A 22,769-nucleotide genomic window follows, 5' to 3' on the forward strand; every position below is an offset into this window, starting at 1 on the left:
AATTACTAACCAGTATTAAAAAAAAAAAAAAAAAAGAGGAAAATAGGAAAATGTGAATGAATCAAATGCATTTAATTTTGTTTTTAGTGAAAATTTCAGTAATTGTTTCATTTAGCACCAAAGATATATTTTTTTTTCTTTTAACATATTCTTGTGAAGGGCAAAAGCAGATTCATCACAGCTTAAATACTCTGTAGGAGCAGAGTGGCCTGTCTGAACTCTGCTGTGGACAAGGTTTGCAGGGCTGAGGGTGGAAAGCTCTGTCAGAGTGGACACAGTCAGGCTTATCAAATGGCCCATGTGAGCACTCACTCTGGACCACGTGGGCCTAGGTCAGGGCTGGAAAGTGCAAATTGCTCTTTCTGCCATTGCTAATCCAGCCAAGTGTCTTTTTCAGAATGAGTGCCTCCACCTGCAATGTCACAGATGAACCATTTTGTATTAAAGATTTAGGGAGGGCTGAGAATGGAGCAGCATAAATTACCTTTTAGTCTTACCTCAGGGACTGATTTATGAGAAGGGAAACTGGAGAGTCAGAAATGGGTGCAAGTAACCTCATATATCGGGTTATTGCTCCATGAACCCGTCTGTCTACTGGGAGACGCTTTCTCTTCCCTTTTCCTTCTCTCATGGTGACTTATTTTGGGAGGTCTTAGTATTCTTGAGGAAAATCTGAAAAGAAAAGAAAAATCCTGCCCTGCTTCATATTTGATTGCAGTTGAGAAGGTTAAAGGAAAAGTTTTGGACATGTACAGATAATCCTTTACTTCTTATTTTGATGGCTTTAGAGTGAAAAAGAAAGGATGAAGTGCTATACAGAGGAAGTGGATGTGGATGTGAGAGACAGGGCAAGGTGTATCCATTCAGAAAAACAAGTTGTGATTGCCATGACACATTGGCTGCATCACTATGATCCTGTGCAAGAGCAGGACATGGCAAAAGGGCACACATGCCCACACACACTGCCACCACACCTTAACAGGGAGGGACATGCCAGATTTTCCTCAATTTTGGATGTCACTACTTCATTTAATAAATGGGATATTGTTAATTAACACTAAAATTCCTAAGAGTTAGAGTAAGTTGAAGTGTACTGTGAGGAAAGAGGCAGACCCTGGTCAGTGTGAATAGGATGAAGAGCTTCTCCACAGTGGTCCCCAACACAAATGTTGAATCTGGAGCTATCCTGAGGCATGTGCTAAGGTGGTGCCCTCACTGTGGTGGGCTTTGTCACCAAATGTGTTTGAGGCTGAGTCAATGCAGTTGAGGCTGCAGAGCTGTTGTGGCTGCAGCTCAGTGGGACAGCAGTGCACTAACCCACAGCATGGGAGAACCTTCCAGCCTTCCCTGCCTCCACCAAATTATTGATAGTATTTGAGTAATCTTAGAAACAATACTTCCAAAGGCTTAAAAGACATGTCATGTAACCTTTATTTGTTTATCGCTACAGCAGAGACACCTCCAACTTGCTTTGATTTAGTGACACAACTTGTGGTTAAAAGCTTTAGGAGAGGCCACACACATGCAACAGTGACTAGTGATTTGGATAATTAGTAAGAATGGCAGAGCCCTGTCTCTTTACATGAAAGGTAGCAATGATAAGCAATTAAAAATGAGCTGTAAAAGGTAAAATCATGTGGCAATATGCAATAGACCAGGTTGAGTAAAGCAACATTACAGCTGCACCAAAAAAAGATAGGCGAATGAAAGGAAAATGCACTAATTTTGAGTGTTGTTTTCCATGAAATTGTTTCTAAAAGTGGAATGTGGGAGAATCATCAGCTTTTCTGACATCATGGGTAGGTCCATCACAACAGCAAGTGTCCTGATGCTTGCAGGATTTGTTTTCTCATAATATTTATAAGATGTTAATGGAGCACCTTGATGGTATAAAAAAAAACCCAAAAACACCACAATTAATCAGAAAAGTGTGAGGCACAACTAATGATTTCTCTTACAATTATTTTTCTACCTCATAGCTCTTGCTCTCTACTTGGCCCTACCACCTACTGCCTTTGCATTGGGAAGGTTTCAAAGTGGCCCCAGCATTATTTGCTTTGACAAATTTGGGCTGTATACCCTTTTCCTGCCTGTCTACTCCTCATTTGCCTTCTGAAAGTGGATTTCTGACACAGTACCATTTCCTTGGCAATAGCCTTCCAGTTATATATAGTGTCAGAGAAAACATGAGAATAGTTATCAAGTATTTATAAATGTTTGGCTCTATCATAGTACAGAAGTTGTGATCAGTAGAAGAAATTAGAGTATGATATGGATGCATTTGGAACTTCTTTTTGAGGGAAATATTTCTGTGGAAATGAGGATTGATGTGTGTGTATGATTTAGAATCTTATCTGGAAAACAAAAAAGATCATCAACTGTGTGTTGAGAAACAAGGAATTCAAATACTTCAAAAGTTTCAGAAAGATTTGGTATAGGGTTGGTTGGTCAGAAATAGTTTGAGACTTGCAGTTTTGTCATTCTCAGCTCTCTGGAACATTGATTGAATCATGCAGGGCAGAACAAAATTGCAGACTGCAGCAGGACTGTTAAATAGCATAGCTGGAAAAAATCCAAACATGCTCACACATCTAAAATCTGTTATTTTGAGTGAAAACCTTACCCAACAGTTTACATGTTGTGCTAGCTTCAAGGAAATACTGTATCAGTTTGATTGTAATGTGGCTCATAGAGCAGTATTATTCAGTGCACAACAAAGTTGGGTTTTCAGGGATCATTTCCTGATTTTCAGGATGTCTGCTGAGATCCGTGGCACAGAGTGTGAGGAGGGAACTCTTGTAAACCTTTCTCTGGTTGACACAAAGTGTTCTGAGAGCTTGTGTTAGAGAGCATTGCATGGCACTTTGGTCAATGGGAGTCCAATTCTATGTCTCAAACACTGGGGTGTTGCTGCTAAGATAATAGCTACAATCTTGGCTTATGGGCCTGGAAAAACTTGTTGAATCAGTCATTCAGATTTTTTGGATGATATGAATTCCTTAAAATGAGTTACCTGCCTCTGGTTTAGATATTTTGTTTTTAATGAATGGTCAAACAATAGTATAGGCGAGAGTTAATGTGAGAGTGAATCTAAACTTGCAGCCAGAAAGCCCTCTGGGATTTTCCCCTGTTTGCAATGGGTGCATCCAGACACCTCTCTCTTGGAAAGAGCACAGCTGTGGTCGGTGTCAAGGAGTAACGGCTGCTCTGAGATTGCAGTGATTACTTGATTTGCATCTTCAGTTGAAAGGAAATTCTAGCTAATCAATGGACTCAGCTACACTTGTTTCAATTTAAATAAGCAAGTCTAAAAGCCTTCTCTGCACCCTTGTTTGTTTAAGTTGGCTTTGTCTCTTTGATCTCATGTTAACATACCTTAATGACAGGTAATGATTGATAATGGTGTATTGTAAAGTTCAGGTAATAAATAGTGTTTTACTCATAATAATGCTGAATAATGTACTTTTTATGACCCAGTTTGATGGAAAATTTCCTTGTCAACTCTGCCTAATTGTCCAAACAAACCACCCATTACTTAAAGAGATACATGTCTAAACTAGACACATTAATTAGGGTCATGACTGAGCTACACAAAGGAATATAGTAACACTTCAGTTATCTTTAACTATGATCTTTGGACAGCAGTCCTAATGTTTAACTGAAGTTTAATGGGAAGCTATTGTTTACACTATCCTTTTGTAGCTCACAGACGTGTTGGAATCAATCCATAGTGGCTGGGTGATGGGAAAAGTGACATCTCCCTGAAGGTCTTTAAAGGTCATAAGCAATATTAGTTTGAACACCAAAAATGACAAAATTGAGTAAGACTGGGTGAAAAAGGAGGAAAAAATGATTTCTGGGTTTTATCCATTCAGCAGCTGAAGTCAGTAAACATCACATTCTATTGAGCTGAATGTTTAAAAAGGGCTGTTTTTTAGGTGTCAGCCTTCTGGAATACTGTACTTCTGAGAGCTGTGCCAAGCCCTCTGTGAGTGCTGGCACTGCCAGTGTCCCGTAGCCATTGAAGTTTTGGTAATGTAGTGAGGCCTCAGAAGGACCAGGGCAGACTTTAAATAAATGCCAAACTTCAAAAAACTTTATGCATAGTGAATCACCCCAAATTCTAAAGAGCAATGAAATTCTAATTCTATGAAAACATCAGCTTCCAAGAGTAGACTGGCCTGTAGGACCAAATAATTTTCTAATGAAGGGTTTCTTTGATGAGTTCTGGTCCCTTTAAATAAACAATGCTCACTTTCATAAGTACCATACAAACAAGTGTGAGATACTGCTGGTAGAAGAGAATTTGTATTCTCTGTCACTGCCCCCATGCAGCAGAGCATTTGCTGGGCATCGAAAGCAGCAGCTTCTGTGCAAGACTGTGTCAGTGTGCTTGGAATGAAATGAAAAACTCCTACCTGTCCCTTTCCTACTTCTGTTGTTTCCATTCAGTATAAAAAGTGTAGAAGATGTTATGCCAGAAGGGATTTGTCCTTTTTATCTAGGAAGAGAAATATTTTTGCTATTTGCATTTCTGAATTGCTTAGCTGCCCAAGCATGCTTTATGTGTGCTGCTTGAAATGTGTCATCAGATCACGTGTCCACTGTTCTCTGGCTGATGTTGGACTTTCTCCAACAAATATGGATTATGTTAAAGCAGGTTCTGAATTGACGAGAATATGTTAATAACTCCCAGATGGGCATCTTTGTGCAGGGAAATACAAGCAGGCTATGGCAGGAGCTAGTGTTTGGCAGGTCCATCATTCCGTCATTAAAGGCCACATTATTACTCCCAACTCTGCTTGCATGACAATTGCTTGCATAAACTCAGTCTCCCAAAACCAAATAGACACAATTTACTTTTAGAAGTACTTTATTCTAGCAAGGAATCTTTTTATGCCAGCCGGTGCTTCCTCTAGTTTATAATATGGATTTTTATAATTAAAGAATAGGGTGAAATAAACACTTATGTTCCACAAATGCACACCTAAGGTCATTTTTCCAGATGTGTGATATAAATATAAGTTCAGAATACTTATACTACCACTGTGAAGACTGTATTATTCAATGATGTGTTTATCTAAGTTTTGCTTGGAGTTACAATTGGATATGCTATTTTAAAAAATCATGCTCTTAAAAGGGTTTGAAATCTTCCTATGACTTGATAAAAATAATATTGCTTTCCACTTACTTGCATGGATCAGAAGGAGCTGTTAAAACTAGATAAATGCATAAACAGTATATGCAAGTGTGAATATCTGATAAACGTATCTTGATCACCACACTCATTCCTCATCTATTAATCCATTTTACCAAAATATTCCAAACTCTGTCCATCCAGCAAGCATTTACAAAGCATTTACAAATGGGTGGAAAACATTATTTTCTTCTCCATCCAACAGTTTTCCTCAAACTTAACCCACCAATTATTGAGTTGTGAACTTACAAACAAATGCAAAAGCCATGTTAGGCTTTTTGTGATGTCTAAAAACATATAAATTGTTAACAGATTATATATTTTGGTGCTAGCTGGAAGTGAAGCGATTCTGGGAATGGGAAACTTAGAGATTATTGGTTCTTGGTCTTCAGTTCTAGAGCCACGTATCCAGGAGTTGAATCCTACAAAGCATTGCCTATACTGAAAATCTGAGGAGTAGCTACCAGGTTAACACTTAAACACCTTCTGAAAATAGTAATACATTTTTTTGTGCAAGGACCCAATGATAAAATCACTGAATTTTCTAGATTATTCCACCACAAAGTCAGTGATCTCTATACCCTATTTAATGTAGTCTCAAAAGCCCATATATATATTTTCTCATGCACCTATATTTAAACATGGATTTTGACTGACACATCCATGATAATGATGACTTTATTGCTCTTAACAATAAAGAAGGTAAAGTATACATTTTGAAATAACATATTTAAGTCAGCTGATGAAAATTTACATTTTTCAGCACATTCTAGGGAATACTACTGTGTTGGGGCAGTATTTTCTGATGATAACCCAGAATGTCACTACTATCAAATATTTGGATCTGATGAAAGCATCAAATACGTCATGAGGGGTCCTCTTAGTTTTGTGCTTCTCTAGTCTTGTTCTGCATGTTCTGATATTATTACTCTCAAACTGGCACTTAATTTTCTTGGCTCTTAAAATGAGTGTTGTAAGAGTAGTTGAATATAATATGTGGTATTTTAATATTGTGACTCTTAATGCTACATAAAACCTTTGTTTCCTACAGGTTTATTGAGCTGGTGTATTAGATTTCCTGCTGCATGAGCAAGAAGATTATGGTGGCTTACGTCTAAGTATACTTTTGGGAGGCATTTTGTGTTTTCTCTATAAATAGTCTTTCTAAAACACAATTGTGAAACTATTAATGTTTATATCACATTATACATCTCTCTAAGTTTACTGTGATGAGTATACAGGGTGGTAACAAGAGGAAACCTTTTTGCCTAGGAAACGTGCTCAGAATTGTTATTGTTAGAAGCCTACTAAAAGGCAATTGTTTTAATATTTATGTTATCTGTAGGATAGTCTTGCCTTATTACACTGAGTCATCTGTGTTTCCACCAATAGTAAAATTACATCTTTTATGGAGTTAAGCCCTTCAATGGAGCTTGCAAATACACTGCTCTGAGCAGAAATTTGGGTGCTCTGGCTAGTCCTATTTTTGTCAGAAAGCGGTGAAATGAGTCAATTGCAATTATAAGTTCTTCACAAATACAATTTAGGCTTGGGGATGAGAATGTGTGTACAGTAAAACTTGTATTTTGTACTGGATAAATGTTCTTACCTTAAGCAAAATAATGCATTTATTCTGGACTTTTAAGATGCGAACCCTAGAAAGATCCTTCATCTTGACACACATGGAAACTGTTTGTGGGGGGAGGGATGTAGAGGCAGCTGTATTGCTGACTTCCATTCTGTTTCAATGAGCAATTTCTTCACGATTTAGGAGAAAATGCTGCAGGTCTAGTTCTGTGAGCTCCCCTGCAGCCATTTTTTCATCTGTATATGAACAGCCACTTTCATGATATTTTGGAAATGTAACGTGAGTGAAACAAACGGTTGGCGTGTCCCCATCCAGCGAGATGAAGATCGCTGTCTCCAAGCGGAGCCGGCTGTGTGGATGAGCTCCCAGCGAGCCCTCTCGGGCTGGGGAGCGGAGCGAGCTGTGGGTAATCTGCAATTTGCTGGGGGCATCGTTATCGCGCTCTGCCTGCGGGGCAGGATTGCAGGCAGGCCGGGAGCAGCTGCCCGCCGCGCTCCCGGGCAGGTGGGACCCGCAGCTCCCCGCGCTGCCACCGCGGGCTCTGCCGGAGCCTCCGGGGACACCGAGGAGCTATTAGGTCAGATGAGTTACATTAAGTGGCAAGTGATAAATTCAAGATGACAATTCAAAACAGCAGTGTTTCTTCTGGTAATTAATTCCAGTGGTGCCTGAGGCAGTGCTTAGCTGCTACAACCAGTGTGGCCAATGCTGAGCAGCTAATGAGAAAACATTACAGCAAGGATTAGGGGCCGGTGCATTCTGGCAGGATGAGGTCACTATGATTAGAAAATATTAGTTCAGGCTTAATGTGATAAACTGACTATGACAAAGAGACTTTATTTTATCTTGAGTGGTTAAAAGGCAAACATTCTTCTTATTTATTTCTTGTTGTTTTTTTCCCTTCAACCAGCTCTGACTTTCTGCCTATAGTCCAGTGGCACCAAGCGTTGCTTTGGTGCTGTCACAAGCAAACCCTGTCAAGGCTAGTTACCTGCTGCAGTGAGACACAAATTCTTCTCTTTATTTGTTTTAATTGCTTCTGTCAGGTAACAACACTCAGCTTAGAGGAAGGAGCTGTATGGTTGTTACCTATAAGCAGAAAGAATGATGAGAAAGTAACACTGGTACTTTCCTACTGCCTTGGATGAGCGGCACTGATGGAATCACACGGTTTTGTCTCATGAAAGACAATCCCACCTCAAACTGTGATGATGTTGGGGATGTGGAAATGTGATACAAGAACAACCCTCCCCTGCTGGACGGCATGGCTCTGAGGGGTTACTTGTGAAGAAAGAGCTGTGCCCAGTGGCATTTTAAAAAATATTTCTGTGAGTTTTTTCCAGGCTGTTACGCTATTCCCCTGTTATAGTTGCAGGATCTGTGTTATTCATAAAGTATTGGTGCTGTGTGCTGGCCTAATGGAAACCTGTGGGTTATAATGTGCTTGCTAAGCACTTCTACCAATAGAGATGAAACAAAGACCGCAGAGTGAGACTTCTTTCCTATTAATTCCAAGGATATAGATGAGATGAGCTGCTTATTATGGCACTTGGATTCTTTTGTTGTCTAAAGCCTGAAGTAATTTCCACATTTTTGTTTTCCTCTTATCAAATTTATGTAACAATAATTTTTAAACTGAAATCATTATAAGTACTTCAGCATAAATGTTTCCACAGAGCAGATAAAAAGTGTTTAATCACATCAGCAAGACTTCAACTGGTCCCAAGTGTCAAATAACATAATTAATTGGCAAGCTTGTAACCAAATTCTTAAATTATCTCAGAATAGATTGAGCAATCAGGGATGTTCTTAGCCTGTTTCTTATTGGAGTACATACCTTCTTTTTAAAGAAAAACAAAAAGCTTTTGTTTTTTTTAAATTTCATCAAGACGTAAGAGTGTGTTTTCTTCTTTATTTCACCCACCTGACTTGTCTTTTAGAACTACTCCAGTATACTTACTGAAGAAAATATACATTCCATACAATTTTTTATTCTAATTCAATAATTTTTGAACACAATTGAGCTAGTATAGTAAAAAAATATGGTCTCCAAAGCAAAACTTGGAATGGAGTTTGAGTTACAGCAGTAGTTAAAAATATTTGTATCAAATACATTGACTCTTTCAGTAATTTCATAGACTAGCAATGACACTAATATTATTTTTCTGAACAATTAAAGCATCATTATGGGTACTGTGCTGCAATCTGATAAACGACATTTGTTTGCATGGTACTGAAATATTTTTTGACATCCAAGACTATTAAATAAGCAGAAAAAGAAGTATGTTTGCTCAGGTTTTATTAATTTCTTCTCATAGATGCATGTGGAGAATTATTTTGCCTTCATTTTCAGGTAGAAGAAAAAATATACTATAGTTGAACCCTACAACCCTGCCTTAGAATTTCCATTAATTGAAAAGTTGGAAACTATAACTTAAGTATATTATTGTATGCAACAATTATTGTATGCAACAATTGGACTTCAATCTTACTGCCATTTATTTTTAATGTTTGTATTTTCATATAGACAAAGCACCTTAAGAGCAAATGAAACTCTCAAGATAGTTAAAACACATGTAGGTAGGCTTTGGAATTTCTGTAGAGTCCAACAACATCATTCTAAATTGTTTCATTGATACTGATATCAAATAAGATTTCAGTATAACCTCCATACTTCTAAGTATGACCTTTTAGGTAGACATTTAACGTAGTACACAGTAAAAAATCATAACTGGATTTTCAGCATGGCTGTGGGAGGATAGCTAATAAATTTGGATGTTAATCCTGATATAACCATAGAATATCTTGAGCTTGAAGGGACCCACAAGGATCATCAAGTCCAACTCTCAGGGCTTCTCTCATTTAAGTCCTAGTGTGATTTAAATACAGGCTTCCATTTAATCATAGCATCAGAACAAATATTTTATTTCAAAAGTTTGGCCATGGTTTTGACCAGTCTGTGAGGTTTTCTGTCTTCAAAGCAAATGCACAGAGATTTTATAAATAGATTCTTCCTCAGATCCTGGTGCCAATCCTGTGTGGCTGTTAGAAGAGACAGATGCTCAGAAACTTATTGCTTTGCTCTTACTAAACGGAGTATAGTTTATACTCACTAATATCTGCATTTGTGTATTCTTCTGTTCCTGAAGAGCTTTTTAGTGCAACGAGCGTGGAGTTGGCTGAACACACAAACACTGAGAGATGACAGGGTTTTGCTGCAGTTGGAAACTTGGAGAAATATAATTGCATCGTTGTCTCTCACTGTGCTCCCACGTGTAAGTTGCTTAAATGTCATTTGATGCTGCAGGCTCTCACTCTTCCCTTCCCATAACCCTTGTTCACCCCTCGCTCAGCCGTCATGATCGCGACGCCTGGGCCGGAGCGCGCGGCGTTCCGGGGGGATTGCTGAGCAGGCACTGCCGATCATCGACCTGGCTATTGTTGTTTGTGGTACTTACTGGTAAACTTCTGCAATCAATACAACATGAGCCCGCCTAGCTCCTGGGAATGCAAACCTCAAGCAGTGCACTTAATCTTGAGGCTGGCTCTTGCTCCCTGCTCTGCTGCTAAACCGGGTAGTTGGCTTTCGTGATGCGGCATTATTGCTGCAGGGGTCAGGTGTGAGCCGGCTTGGCAAGCGCTGATGAATGGCTGTTTGTGATGGAGCACCTCTCCTGCCAAAGCAGGGACATTTCATAATGATGGACCATAAGTGTGCACGCAAAAAACCTCATAGCTTGGTTGTGAGCTCATACAGTGAAAGCTAAAGAAGTCAATGTGTTAGTTTGGAGCAACTAGTTGGGTAAAAAGAATGAATGAGGAAAGCGATGTCTTATTAAAAGTTAAAGAAACCTTCCCCTTTGTTACAAAATTGGAGGAGTGGCTACAAATACATATATTTTCCTGCCATCCTACCTGCATTGGTTCCTCATTTCCTTGTAGGTTAAAGAAAATCTCTGGCCTTCAAGATTATTTCTTAACACAAATTATCTCTTCAGGAATTTATTTTATTTGAACTGTGTTCTCCAACACAAGGTATTAAATTTTGTTTGAAGCTGATAATATGGGATGAGACTGGGTTCTCAAATACATCTTGCAAATATTTTCTTTTCTCTAGAGAAGAGAGGAATCTTTGTGAATGAAACAAACTACAGAAAAGTTCACCTTAATGCTGGTGAGAGCTTTCCAGTCCTTAAATGGTTTCTTCCTTAAAAAGAAAAAGCTGAAGTAACCAAATAATAATTTCTGGATTTATCTACTCTGTTAGCCTTTGGTTCCATAGGTTTTCCCATCTTCTCCCTGTCTTATGGACGTTGATTATAATGTCCAAACAAAACCCAAAGACAGATCACCCACACAAAGTGCAGCACTGGTTCACCACTAAAACCACAGGCTAGCAAGAGCTCTGAGATGGGCACTATTGCTCTGTTCTACAGCTGGTTCAAAGTCAGATGATTGTGTTTATGGATCCAGATATTCATAACTATGGAATCACTTGTTACAGGTGTAAAACACTCCAGAAAATCGATACAAGAACACCCGTGCATTGTGATTTAAGATACATTAACCAGCCTTGTGTGAGCAGCTGTCGTAAAGTCTGTACTGAGGAGGACCTGAAAGCTGGTAGGGTAAGTCCTTTGTGGTCAAAATCACTCCTTAGCTTGTGGACAAACATCACTCTTGAGAAAAATGTGTGTTCTGCCTTAGAAATTCCAATCCTGCATGCTGATGCTTTACAGTAAAAAATTCAGCTGTACAGTGAAGTGTCCACTTGAACCCTAATGCTCTTTCAATGTGAGTGTTGCACATGTTTGAAAACTGTTCTGTAGAAGGGAAGAGTTTTGCTCCATTTGCCTATTTCCTAAACCAGTCCAATAACTGGATGAGTTGCTGTGCAATCCACAGCAATCTTTCTAAAGACAAATTCAGTGCTGACAGTTTTAAAATAGTATTTGCATGATGTTAGTATTTTTCTAGCCATAGGCCTTTGATTGCTTTGTGATAATTAACACAATGCTCCCCAAAATCTTTCCTTGTCCTTTTTTTCCCCTCAACCCTAAGACATGGAGATGAGATTCTCACTAGACCATTAAATTTTATTACATAAGGCCTGCATTTATATAAATATAGATTTAGGGAAGGATGTATTGGAAGGCAGAGTTAGCTGATGAGAATAAAAACTACCCAAATAAGGCTCGTTGGTTTTAACTGAGTGTAAGACACATTATTCCTGATCATGACTAGACTTCAGAGTTGTGAGTTTCTGGCCTGAGTCCCTAGAGTGTGAGCCACTGTGATGGTGGTTGTGCTGGAACCTTTAGTGCTTGGCTCTTTGATTTTGCTGTGCTGCATGAAGTTGTGTACAGGTTTTGCAATTAAAAAAAGCCTCTTTTGTATATGCAAGCAGCTCCAAACTACTGCTTTTCATTTTCGCAAGGAGCAGCTAGATGCAGTGAGGGATTTTTGTTTCCTGCTGGTTCCATTTTCTTGTACAAAGGCAGTGGAGACCAAGAGAGGTAAGCTAGTGTGTTAGGTCACCCTGGGCAGCCTCAGAGGAATGAGTCCTAATTTTGTGAACTGGTAGCACAAGCTGATATGTTTTTACAGGTAGGGGAGTCAGAAAAAATAGTTTGGACCAAGAAACAAGTAATTTACAAGAAATATTATTGAGGAAGCTGATAATTCAGCAGCCCCTTGTAGTCTTTCATTGCTTGTTCCTCCCACTGCAGTGCTGCCCCTTACTTGTGTGTAGTTAGTCTGAAATGTCTGAAAATGATCTCTTGCGAAAATTTAATTCACTATTTAATTCATAAGAAAACCCCCATCCTGCAAAGAGTGTGGTTTTGTAAAGGAGACCCCACTTATTTTCTTACTGAAATGCTTTTTTCCTTGGTTATAACTGTGGCAGGAGGCAATAGCATGAGGTCAGTATGGAAAGCTGCAAATGGTCCAAGGTACAAGGCAGAGATGAGACATAGCTTTGTACTCAGCCTTTCTCACTGTGCTGGGACTCTGGTGTCCAGCAGCAACAGCTGCAGGTTTTAGACATGATGGCCTTACTGAAGAGCTCTAAATTGTGTTCTAACAGCTAAAGCACCTACATGGGAGAGGGCAGAGTGTGCATTTCCAACTGGTAAAAGAAGTGAAAGGGTGTAATGATTAAGGATGCAGGAAGTAGATATGGTCCTTAGGGTGAATCAAAGAGACCCAATTGTAGTTAAACTAAGTATTAAAAAAAATTAACTAAGTGTAAGGTCTATTAGATTAGGCAGCAATTGTAAAAATAAAAAGTCCTGAAAGCCCCATTCTGAGATTTTTTAAAACCGAGCAAGTCAAGAGACCAGAAAATATACTGTAGGTAGCATTATATAATGATAGGAGGATAGACTCCAATGGATCTATTTAATTTCTAATTCCTCTGAGTCACTTAAGCTATATATGCTTAATTTTACATAGTTATGACTATAGAGTATAATCATCCAAATTGCAATAAAATCCTTATAACAGATTAATAAAAAAAGTGATGTTACATTTTGCTTCAGTGAGCTAACATGACTCAGAAATTAATGACAATCCGTGCTGCTGGGGCAGCAGCAGGGTCACCAGTGATGCATTTAAGTTGTTAAGTCTTATACTCAATTATAATCTTGTATTTTGTTTTTCCAGAAGTAAAAGCCACAAAGCAGAGGATGCCAAGTAAAAGTATGAAAAAAGTAAAAGTAAAAACTACAATAAAAAGCTGTAAAAGTATGAACTACAATATGTACTCCAGAGCTCCTTCCTATTCAGCTCTTAACCCATGAGGAGGTGATGCCCTGGCTTTGGCTCAGTTTTGGGCTGGTGCCCTTAGCCACAAGTCCTGAGTTGTGTGGTGCTTTTTCTGCCTTGTCCCTGTGACTGTTGGGTCACACTTCCTGCGGGAGCAGAGGGCAGCAACCAGGAGCCCCTTGCTTTGCTCCCTGGGTGGGCAGGGATGTGATGAGTGCCTGTGATGTGCCGAAATCCCCAGGCACGGGAGGGAGAAGGGGAAGAGGAGGCTGTGGGCCCAGGCAGGATGGGGGCCACTGTAGGCAGCACCCAGTGCAGACTAGCACCAGGACCAGCATGTGCAGGTACACTCAGTTCTTCATTTGACTCCTAACATACTTGTTTCATGACATGGCTGTTTCCTTGAACATTGTATGACTTGGTTCCGGTATTGTAAAAACAATTTGAACATCAGTATTTCATTTGCACTTTGTCTAACACAACCACTAGAAACTCTTCTTTGGAGTTATGTTTACAGCTATTTGTAGAGAATTATCCTGATGACGTTAGCTTTGGTGCCTGGCTCTGACATTTAGAGCCCATCTCATGGAGGTTTTGTGGTGTTCTCTCCCTGCCCTTCCCTACCCCCCTGTGAAAGTATGTGCTGAATTTTCTATAAGCAAGAATGAGCTGCTAACACTTAGCATGGCAAAAGATGCTCTGAATTCTGCTAAGAACTGTTTTGGTGTTTGTAACTGGCACATTGCATATTTTTAAGTTCTATCTAGCCAATCATACTGATACACAAGTTGTGTCATCCTGTGAACGGTCACTAAACTCAGCACTAGGACACCTGATTGTGACACAGGGAATTTTGAGCACAATAAACGTAAGTTGATTGGAAACATATTTATTCATCACATTTTTTTAAATTAGAATGGAAAGTGATGTGAAAGTTCTATTTTGCAAAAAAAATAGAAACTGTTACCTACTAATGGGTTAAAGATAAACAGAAGCCTTCATATAAAAAAAAAAAAAAGCAAAAGAAACAGAGAGAAACGGTAATGACAGTTTTGAAGTATCCAGTACCTGTTGTGACAGGAATAACAAATTAATTGGGACTATAACGGATTCTTTGTAAAGGTGAAGTAAACACACTTGACTGTATATTTTTCACCATCAGTTAAGTCTCAATTGGTTCTAAAAATAAACAGAAGACATTGAACAGTTTTAATGGATTTTGACACCTAGGTATTATGCTGTCACTCCAGTATAAATGAATCATAACTTTAGACTGCGCCAAGGAATTACTACACATTTGGAGAAAATTTATGGTGCACTGGGCTTTGAATCATGATGTGATATCAAAACTAAAGTCACAAGAGGAAAAAAGTCTGGCATAAATTATTATTTACCCAAGCCACACATATCCATGTGAACGCAACAAGTATGGTTTGCAGGGTTAGTTAGAAATGCCACTATAATTTCTAGGTGTTAACACCTCTCTGAGTGGCTGTTCCGGCAGAGCTCCCGAGGAGCTGCATCCAGAGGGGAGCTGAGCACAAATGCTGGGCAAACCACTGCAGCTGCCAGATGTTTGTTGCTTCTCAGAATTTGACCTAATTAAGAATTTATGAAGAATTAAGAATTTTATGAAGAAGCTAAAAAGAAAGAATTTCAGCATTTGAATTTGCAGTTGTGTTAGGCTTAAGTTTACTTATTTTAATATCTAATGCAGGACTTGCAGATGATCAGTTTCTTACTTTGCGGTCAAAGAGACCTTAAGTTTTTTGTGGTTGTGAACATCTGCAAAGTGATGAGTTGCTGGGTTCAAGCTGGCTGTTTGTGGTCATAGAGGTAGGTAAGCCTTAAAATATACAGACATGCATAATAACATTTGCTGAGTCTTTTTCTTGTAATTTATTTGAAAAACATGGTAGTTTGTGCAGTCACTTAGACAATGAAAACATGCTTTTTAATACTTCTAAAGAAAACAGGTATAGACAGTTATACTTCACAGGAGGCTCAGTTGTGTTCAATGCACAAGTGCAGAATTGTGGTTTTTTTTGAGTCCTCATCAAAATTATCCTGTTTTTAAAAACACTTGTTTTTCAAAGCACAAGACTGGTGGTTGTAAATACTCAATCTACAGTACTTTTACAGCTTCCTCAACAGCTCGTCCTGTTTTTCAAGATATTCTGAACTCATCTTTTCTAGGATTTTGGCTTAAAATCTGACTGTTTCTTCAGAGGTTATTATAAAATACTAAAGAGAAGATATCCAGTTTTAAAGACTCTTTTGAGCAAAAAGGAGTAAATCCAAAAAAAGATTATAAGCAGGTAGAGAAGAGGTTTTGTCCAGAAATCCATAGTGTATTGGTTTATAAAGCTTTCACACATTCTGGCTGTAATGCTTTACAAAAAGTGGATTGATTCACTATTTTTGACCTACTGGGAGGCTAATCATTTGTTTAATGACTTTGGTAATCTTCCCTTCAGGTGGTGGTACGGGTGCTGAACTTGCTGCTCATGGCCGGAAGGCTCGAGGTCAAATCCTTAACTGATACAAATACTCTGTTCCTCCTCAAGCCAAGCCTGGCAGCACCGCCTGCCTGCCTCTCCTGCTCTCGTGTTTGTTTTCCAGGCCCCATCCAGATGTTGCCCTTGTGTGGTGCTGGTGCCAGAGTGGGTGGGCATCCATCACCCTGCTCCACAGCACCAAGAAACTTCCAAGATCTGTCATGTGACTGCAGCTGTAAAAAGTGTCCTGTTTCTGCAGCTGCCACTGCCTCTTGCTGCAGCTATTAATCTCGTAGAAGAGATCAGTGTGATGTTTGAAAGTAACTTAGTATCATCTTTTGTTAACCAGGTGAGTGCCGAGGGGCTGTCTCCAAGAGGAGAGCTATGCAAATGACATAAAGGGTTTGCCCTATTGCTGGACTGGGGGAAAGAAATGGGGAAAGAGAAGACGGTTAGGTTTGTTCCCTGGAAAACAGAAGAAGGAAGAAGCATCCACTGTTGAAAAGTCTAAGATTTTTTTTTTTCCTTCAGTTTAAGACAATTTAATGTACTTTATTCTTTCTTCCTTAGCCTGATATATGTTTCAAAGTAATTTTTAAAATGGGAAAAGCCACTTCCCTCTCCCTGAGGGCAGTGTAAGGATGCAGTTTAGACTTTGCTATGGGGAAATGGTACCACTGGCATTATTGTGCTCCAAAACTCACTTGAGTGGCCTGCTTGATGCACTGACCCTGCCCATTTTCTCTTAAAAATAATCTTGGCAGCTGCTTACTGTCACCTGTTCCCCAGCAGTCACTAAGGTCCTCACATGCTCTTCAGGAGGGGTGCAGAAAAAGTAAAGTGTTCCCTGTGAGAGATGGTGTTTTCCAGGGCTGATGCTGGCCTGGGTGTGTTCACCACGTGCCTGTTGAGAGAAGTCACAACAAAACCTTACCACTCCAGTCTTCTGTAAGTATGTTTTTAAGCCACCTGCTTGGGTGTAGTGGATAGTTTTAAAATGTACAGCAGCTATAATGAATTGGTGAATAAACACTTCTGTGATATCCACCTCTTTCCCCAAAACTGCTGCCAAAGCTTTGCCAAACAGTGGTAGCTGCACACAGCTCTCCCTTGGGAGCTTCAAAGGAGGAAAGTCTCAGCTAATCAGAAATATGGACGTGTATATAAAATATGCATTATTCTAATCTGGGTTGTTATGGGAGACACTGCATCCCACTGTGAACATAGAGTCTCCTCCCTGGTTGCAGCTGGTGTGTGAAAAGCATGTGGAGAAAAACATGGGGAGGATGTTTACTGTTTGCATACTGTGTGGGTTTCAATGCTTCCTCAACCTGTATAGGGAAATTTCCTGGCCAAAGTGGGAGGCCTGTGCGGAGCACCCTGAACTGGGCCGTTGGCAGGACTGCTGTAAGATTCCTGAGTTTTTCTGGTGCTGACAGCATCCATCCTGAAGGGGATACTGCACAGTGGGGGTTGGCATCCAAACATTTTTTATGCGAGTTGTGAGCAAAAGTACTGGTACCTGAGAAGCTTCGAGCACATTCATCTTTATAGCTTATCCAACCAACACAAAATGAAAAGGTGGAAGATACACAACACTTCATGACATATTTTCCCCTTTGCTTGTTTCTAATATGTGCAAATGACATTTTTAAATATTAAAAAATGTTCACCTTGAGTTTAAAATACTTTAATTGTCATCTAATTATATCTTATTTCCTCTGAAATTATGCTAATTATTATAGCAATTTATGAATGCAATTAATTTTATAAGGGTTTTCAAGTTTATTTCCCTGTAAAGAACCCCAAAGCATTCTCACAGCACCATTACTTTAAGGTTCTAATTTTAGGTCGTTGTCACTTTGTTTATTTGCAGTGTGGCAGCATTTCTGTTTTTTCACTGAGTACATTACTTAGGCATTATCAATTAATTCTGCATGAATGTATCAATCTAACAGGTACATTTCTCTGGTTATAGAGATAAACAATTAAGATATTTATCTCATGGGCTTTTTCCTTAAAGGGGCTATTCTAAAAATTTTCTTCTGGTGTTCTGCAAACTCTAAGGTATTTTGTTTTCATAAATTATGAAAGGAAAATGTCACAAGCTATCACTGTTTCTGTGCTCTGCCTTTGCTGACAGCTGTATGATGCTCATTCAGTGCAGCAGATTGGGAGCTGAAAGTTTCATCAATAAATATGACTCTGATGGCTTCATGTCAACGGTCAAGGTAATGGCCTTTTATTATCCTGGAAACACACTTCCACAAGGAGTGTGTATATTTTTCTTAAATTCTTCTGAGGAGATTTTTTTTTTTTTTGCTTTTGCATACAATTTTAGTCATTGTCCTCTATAACTGATATATAAGGCATTTGAATAAAAGAAGAATAATATATTTATTTTTATTTATCACTTTGTGCTGAGGAAGAAAGAAATTAAAAGAATGCTGAATTGTCTTTCTGTAAACTTTATGATGACTGTAGAAGTATTTTATAATATTTTGAAATATTTGAAAAAGGAAACATGCAACTGACCTATTTGTAGAAGTACAAAATGCAGCACTGAGAGGTTTGCAGTGTTAAAAATCACAGAACAGCTTTATTCTGTACTAAATATGGATGAGACATAATTTTGTGTTTCATTGAATTTTAAAATTATTATTATGGTTAAAAATAATAATTTTAAAATGGAATTTTCTAGTCCGTTGTACTACTGAAGAAAATTATTGTGACACATGTATTTACTTCCAGGAATAGTATGCATCCATATGAGAAAGAAATGAGCATTGTAATATTTCAACTTTGCATTGCTCTTTTGTAGATTAAATACTTTGTAATATTTAAAATGTTTTTGAAAGTTTTAGCTTTCCTTAGAGCTTTTTAAAGTGGTCTAGTAAATGTATTTATTGTTAATTAGATTTTAGTAACATGTTTAGATATGTTTCTCTGTCTGGTTAGTTAGATGGTCAATACTTGGCCCTCAAATAATAACTTGTAAAAAAAAAATTTAGGGAAAAAAGATACCTACCTCTACAAAAATATTTCTTATTCAATGGCTGTACTGTGGTTTTATATTTTATCCAAGAGTTTTAACTTATAAGATTTTTAGAATATCTAGCTAGTTTTAAGGGTATATGATTCTCAATTATATCTGATTTGCGAAAACTTCTCATTAAAGCATATATTCCACAAGACAGAAGACCAGCTAATTTTGGTGAATTTCAGCATATCTGGAAGAACTGACAGCTGCCAAGAGATTAACATATTAGTGAAACTATTACTGGGAGATGCTGCTCTGGCCCTAATAATGTGAGGAATGTGGCCCCTTTTCATGTAAAAACTGTGTTCATTTGAGTTTAAAAACAAAAACTTTTCTGCATGGGGTTTTAGCTTCCATCTGTGTTACAGCATTTCATGGACTTTCTTTAATAGAAACTATAGTAAAATCAAGCTGGAATTCCTTCCAGATATTCAAGGAATAAAATAATCTCTACAACTTCCATGAAAACAAGGAATTTTTTATCATGTGTCTTAGTCTCATCTAGTAGTTTGCATATGTAGTTTGCTGAGAAAATAAGCCATCCCAAGTGCTGTAGGTGTGGGGTGCAGTCCCACTGTCCCTGTTGGAGACACGGCCACCAAGCCCTCCTGGCACAGGGCGTGCTCTGCTCGTGGAGGTCCTGGGAGCTCCAGGGAAACTGATGGATCAGCTGCCCTGCCCAGGCTGTGCCACAGGGATGGAGCCCTCAGCCAGTAGTGCTACACAGGAGCTCCATGAAGAATTTGAAAGCACTAATTAAAAGTTGTGCTACTAGCAAGCTGCTGACTCTGGGCACTTAACTGAATTGATGTGGATTGCTGAGGTGGGGAAGAGGACCAGAATTAGGTGATGTGGCCCTGATCTGCAGTAGAGACTTGTCCTTGTTTTGTGGCCTCCTTTTCCTCTGCTCCTGGTAGAACTGCAAACTTAAAATTCTGATCCTTGCATGCTAGATGGCTCCAAAAAAGTAGAGATATGAAGCAAATAAAGCAACATTTTACTGAAAGTTCATTCATCAAAAAGCTGCATATTTTGAAAAGGGTAAAAGTACTACTAGGCCCATCAGGGATAAGTAAAGGCTATATACTATAGATTATTTTAATCCCCTTGCTAGATATAAAAGGGATAATTACATATTTGTGGTTGAAGCCATGTGGTGGAAAAATCAATACAACTTTTTTGTATGACACTTCATTAGTGTGAAAAATTTTAAAAGCTGAAAAGAACTGCCTTGCAATTAAATGCCTCTGCTATTTCAGATTCAGTAATGGGTTTGTATTATTATCTAGTTTATTTGAAATAGTGGTTGCACTATAGCAGTAATTGGAAAACATTGATTATGCACTTGTATATAGAAAACCTGGCAAATCATTACAGGGCATAGCAACAGTTAGTTAGCCTTACTAATGAAGCACTAATTGCTGTAAGTAGGTTAACATGTTAGTGAAACTACAGGGAGATAGAGCTTTGAAATCTTTTGTCTGTTCAGCGTTATGTATCTTTTTTTTTAAATCTTATTTTAAGAAATCTCATTTTGCAAACACAAACCACAAGACTTTCTTGATACGATATTTGGAATAATTTTGTAGATTTGGTTTGTGTGGGTTTTTTCATTTAGATAGAAAGTCTGGCACACTTTAGTCATATCTATGCTACTCCAATCAACATAGTGACTTTAATGTATGTGAATGGTTAGTTGGAGTGAAGGACTGGCTGGCTCAATTGATTTCCTTATTCTAATGCAATTATGTCATCCATGCTATATGCTTCTTGAACATTTTTTTTTTTTATTAGACTGTTCTATGTTTGATGCGGTAGTAGCTAAACTGCTATATGACTACTTGGGATACAATTAAAAAAAAACCCTTCACCCTTTGGAAACCTGAAGGCACCAAATCTCTCTAGTAAAATGTATTAGAAATAGAAATGGATTATTTTATTATAGCTATTGACTAAGAAAGACATATTACGATTTCTTTAATTGATTATGCTACATTAGTACATTTTGCAAGCTTTTGAATCAGAAGTAACTTGAATTTTGCTGTTGCTCTCTGCTTAAGAACACATCTTTAAGGCGTGGCTTAATGAACAGCAGGAGGGATGAAATCATGACCCTTCCTGAAATCCAGGGCATTTGCTGGCCATCCTCCTCACAGCCCTGCCCTCCAGGAGAGGGTGGCATGGCAGCTCTCCCATGTGCAGAGGTGCTCCTGACCCCACAGCAAGGGGGGCCCCTGACTTCCCACTGCCCTTGCCTTGGCCTGCCCCAGACTCCTCCTCAGGAGGGTGAGTGCAGGGGTTGGCTGCATGGGGCAGGTTGCAGAAGCTTCTGCAGCTTTTCTTCTGCCTCCCTCCTTCCCTCCCACCATATGGCACAGCAGCTCCACTGCATTTTGATACTGCCTGGCTGCAAAAGTGCAGGACCAGGATTTCCTTGTTTTAAATAGGTGTTAAATTCTCTCCCAGATTCACAGGAATAAAGCATGACCCCCTAAGAAGTTGCATAATGACCCTGACTTACATTACAGAACATCTTGGAACAATTCTTACATTGAAAAGTAAATGAATAACAACACACAAACTTTACTAACCAAGTGTTAGAAAATGTTAGTTGTGATTCTTACCACATTCCAATTTTTAAAAAATAACCGTGTGTGGTTTTTCAAAAGATTTTAAAGGGTAGGAGGGATGTTTTAAAGGGAAAACTGCTTTCAGTTCAGAGCTAGCCTCAACTAGCTCTGCTTTGACTCAGCTTACTTAACAATATTATACCCCTCTGTTCATAATAAAGAGCTGTTTTGTGCAAAGCAGCTCATTATTATGAATGTAAGGGCATGTTTGGACTAGTAAAGCAAATCATAAAAATTGCTGCCCATGTCACGTTTTTCCTTTGTCAATAAAATATTTTCCTCAGGGTCAGAAACAATTATTGACCAGAGAAAAATCTCAAGTTCTGTTTGGAAATTTTACCTGATGATTCTGGAAGGATGTGAAGTTTTCAAACTAAAAGTATGCGTGGTGAACATTATCTGCAAGGTCTTTTGTGTTAAGGAAATCACGACATCTGCCAATCTTTCAAATTCCAAAGGGTAAAGAATGAGGTCTGTTAGGCTGTCATCGAACATGACAGGCTTAATGTAAAGTTTATAACAGAAAAAGGGCAATCTTATTGTGGTTTATTCAGTTTTATGTTGCTTGTTCAGTAGAAAAGCTCATTTTTTTATCTAATTTATAGTATTTGAAATACCAAACAGATTTTTTTACATATCTCCTGAGCTCTCAGCTCTTCTTGGCTACCCCTTAGTCATTCCTTCAGGGAGCAGTCTTAAATCCTTCCAATTTAGCATCTATGTGAGACCAGACAATTGTTTTACTTGAGCATATCTTTCAGTTGTTATAGAGCTATTTCTAAACTCCAAACATTTTAGTTTAATTACTGCTTAGAATATTTGCTATATTTTTATCTAGGTTGCCTCTCACTTGAGCCCATTGGGCTGAAGAAAGAATTACTCCCCATGCTTTCTGTAGCCTTTCTTGTTCAGATCTGTAATTGGCCCTGTGTTTTTGACTTTTTGCTAATAAGCAGCTTACTTGCTCTCCCACTAGACTCAACCCACCACTTTTGTTTCATGAATTTTACAAAGGATTTTAATAGATGCTTTAGGCTATGCAAAATGT

At 38.6% G+C, this 22,769-nt stretch overlaps 1 long non-coding RNA gene across 1 annotated transcript; it reads right to left on the reverse strand.

Annotated features, from left to right (window-relative positions):
- Positions 1–9,744: 9,744 nt before the first annotated feature.
- LOC128790456 (uncharacterized) lies at positions 9,745–10,304 on the reverse strand. The gene is made up of 3 exons (XR_008431760.1): positions 10,244–10,304; positions 9,899–10,013; positions 9,745–9,827 (listed from the first exon to the last, which is right to left on the reverse strand). It is a non-coding gene; the product is annotated as an uncharacterized LOC128790456 (long non-coding RNA).
- Between the last annotated feature and the right edge of the window lie 12,465 nt (positions 10,305–22,769).

Source organism: Vidua chalybeata, chromosome 7, assembly GCF_026979565.1.
Source record: "Vidua chalybeata isolate OUT-0048 chromosome 7, bVidCha1 merged haplotype, whole genome shotgun sequence".
Lineage (NCBI taxonomy): Eukaryota > Metazoa > Chordata > Aves > Passeriformes > Viduidae > Vidua > Vidua chalybeata.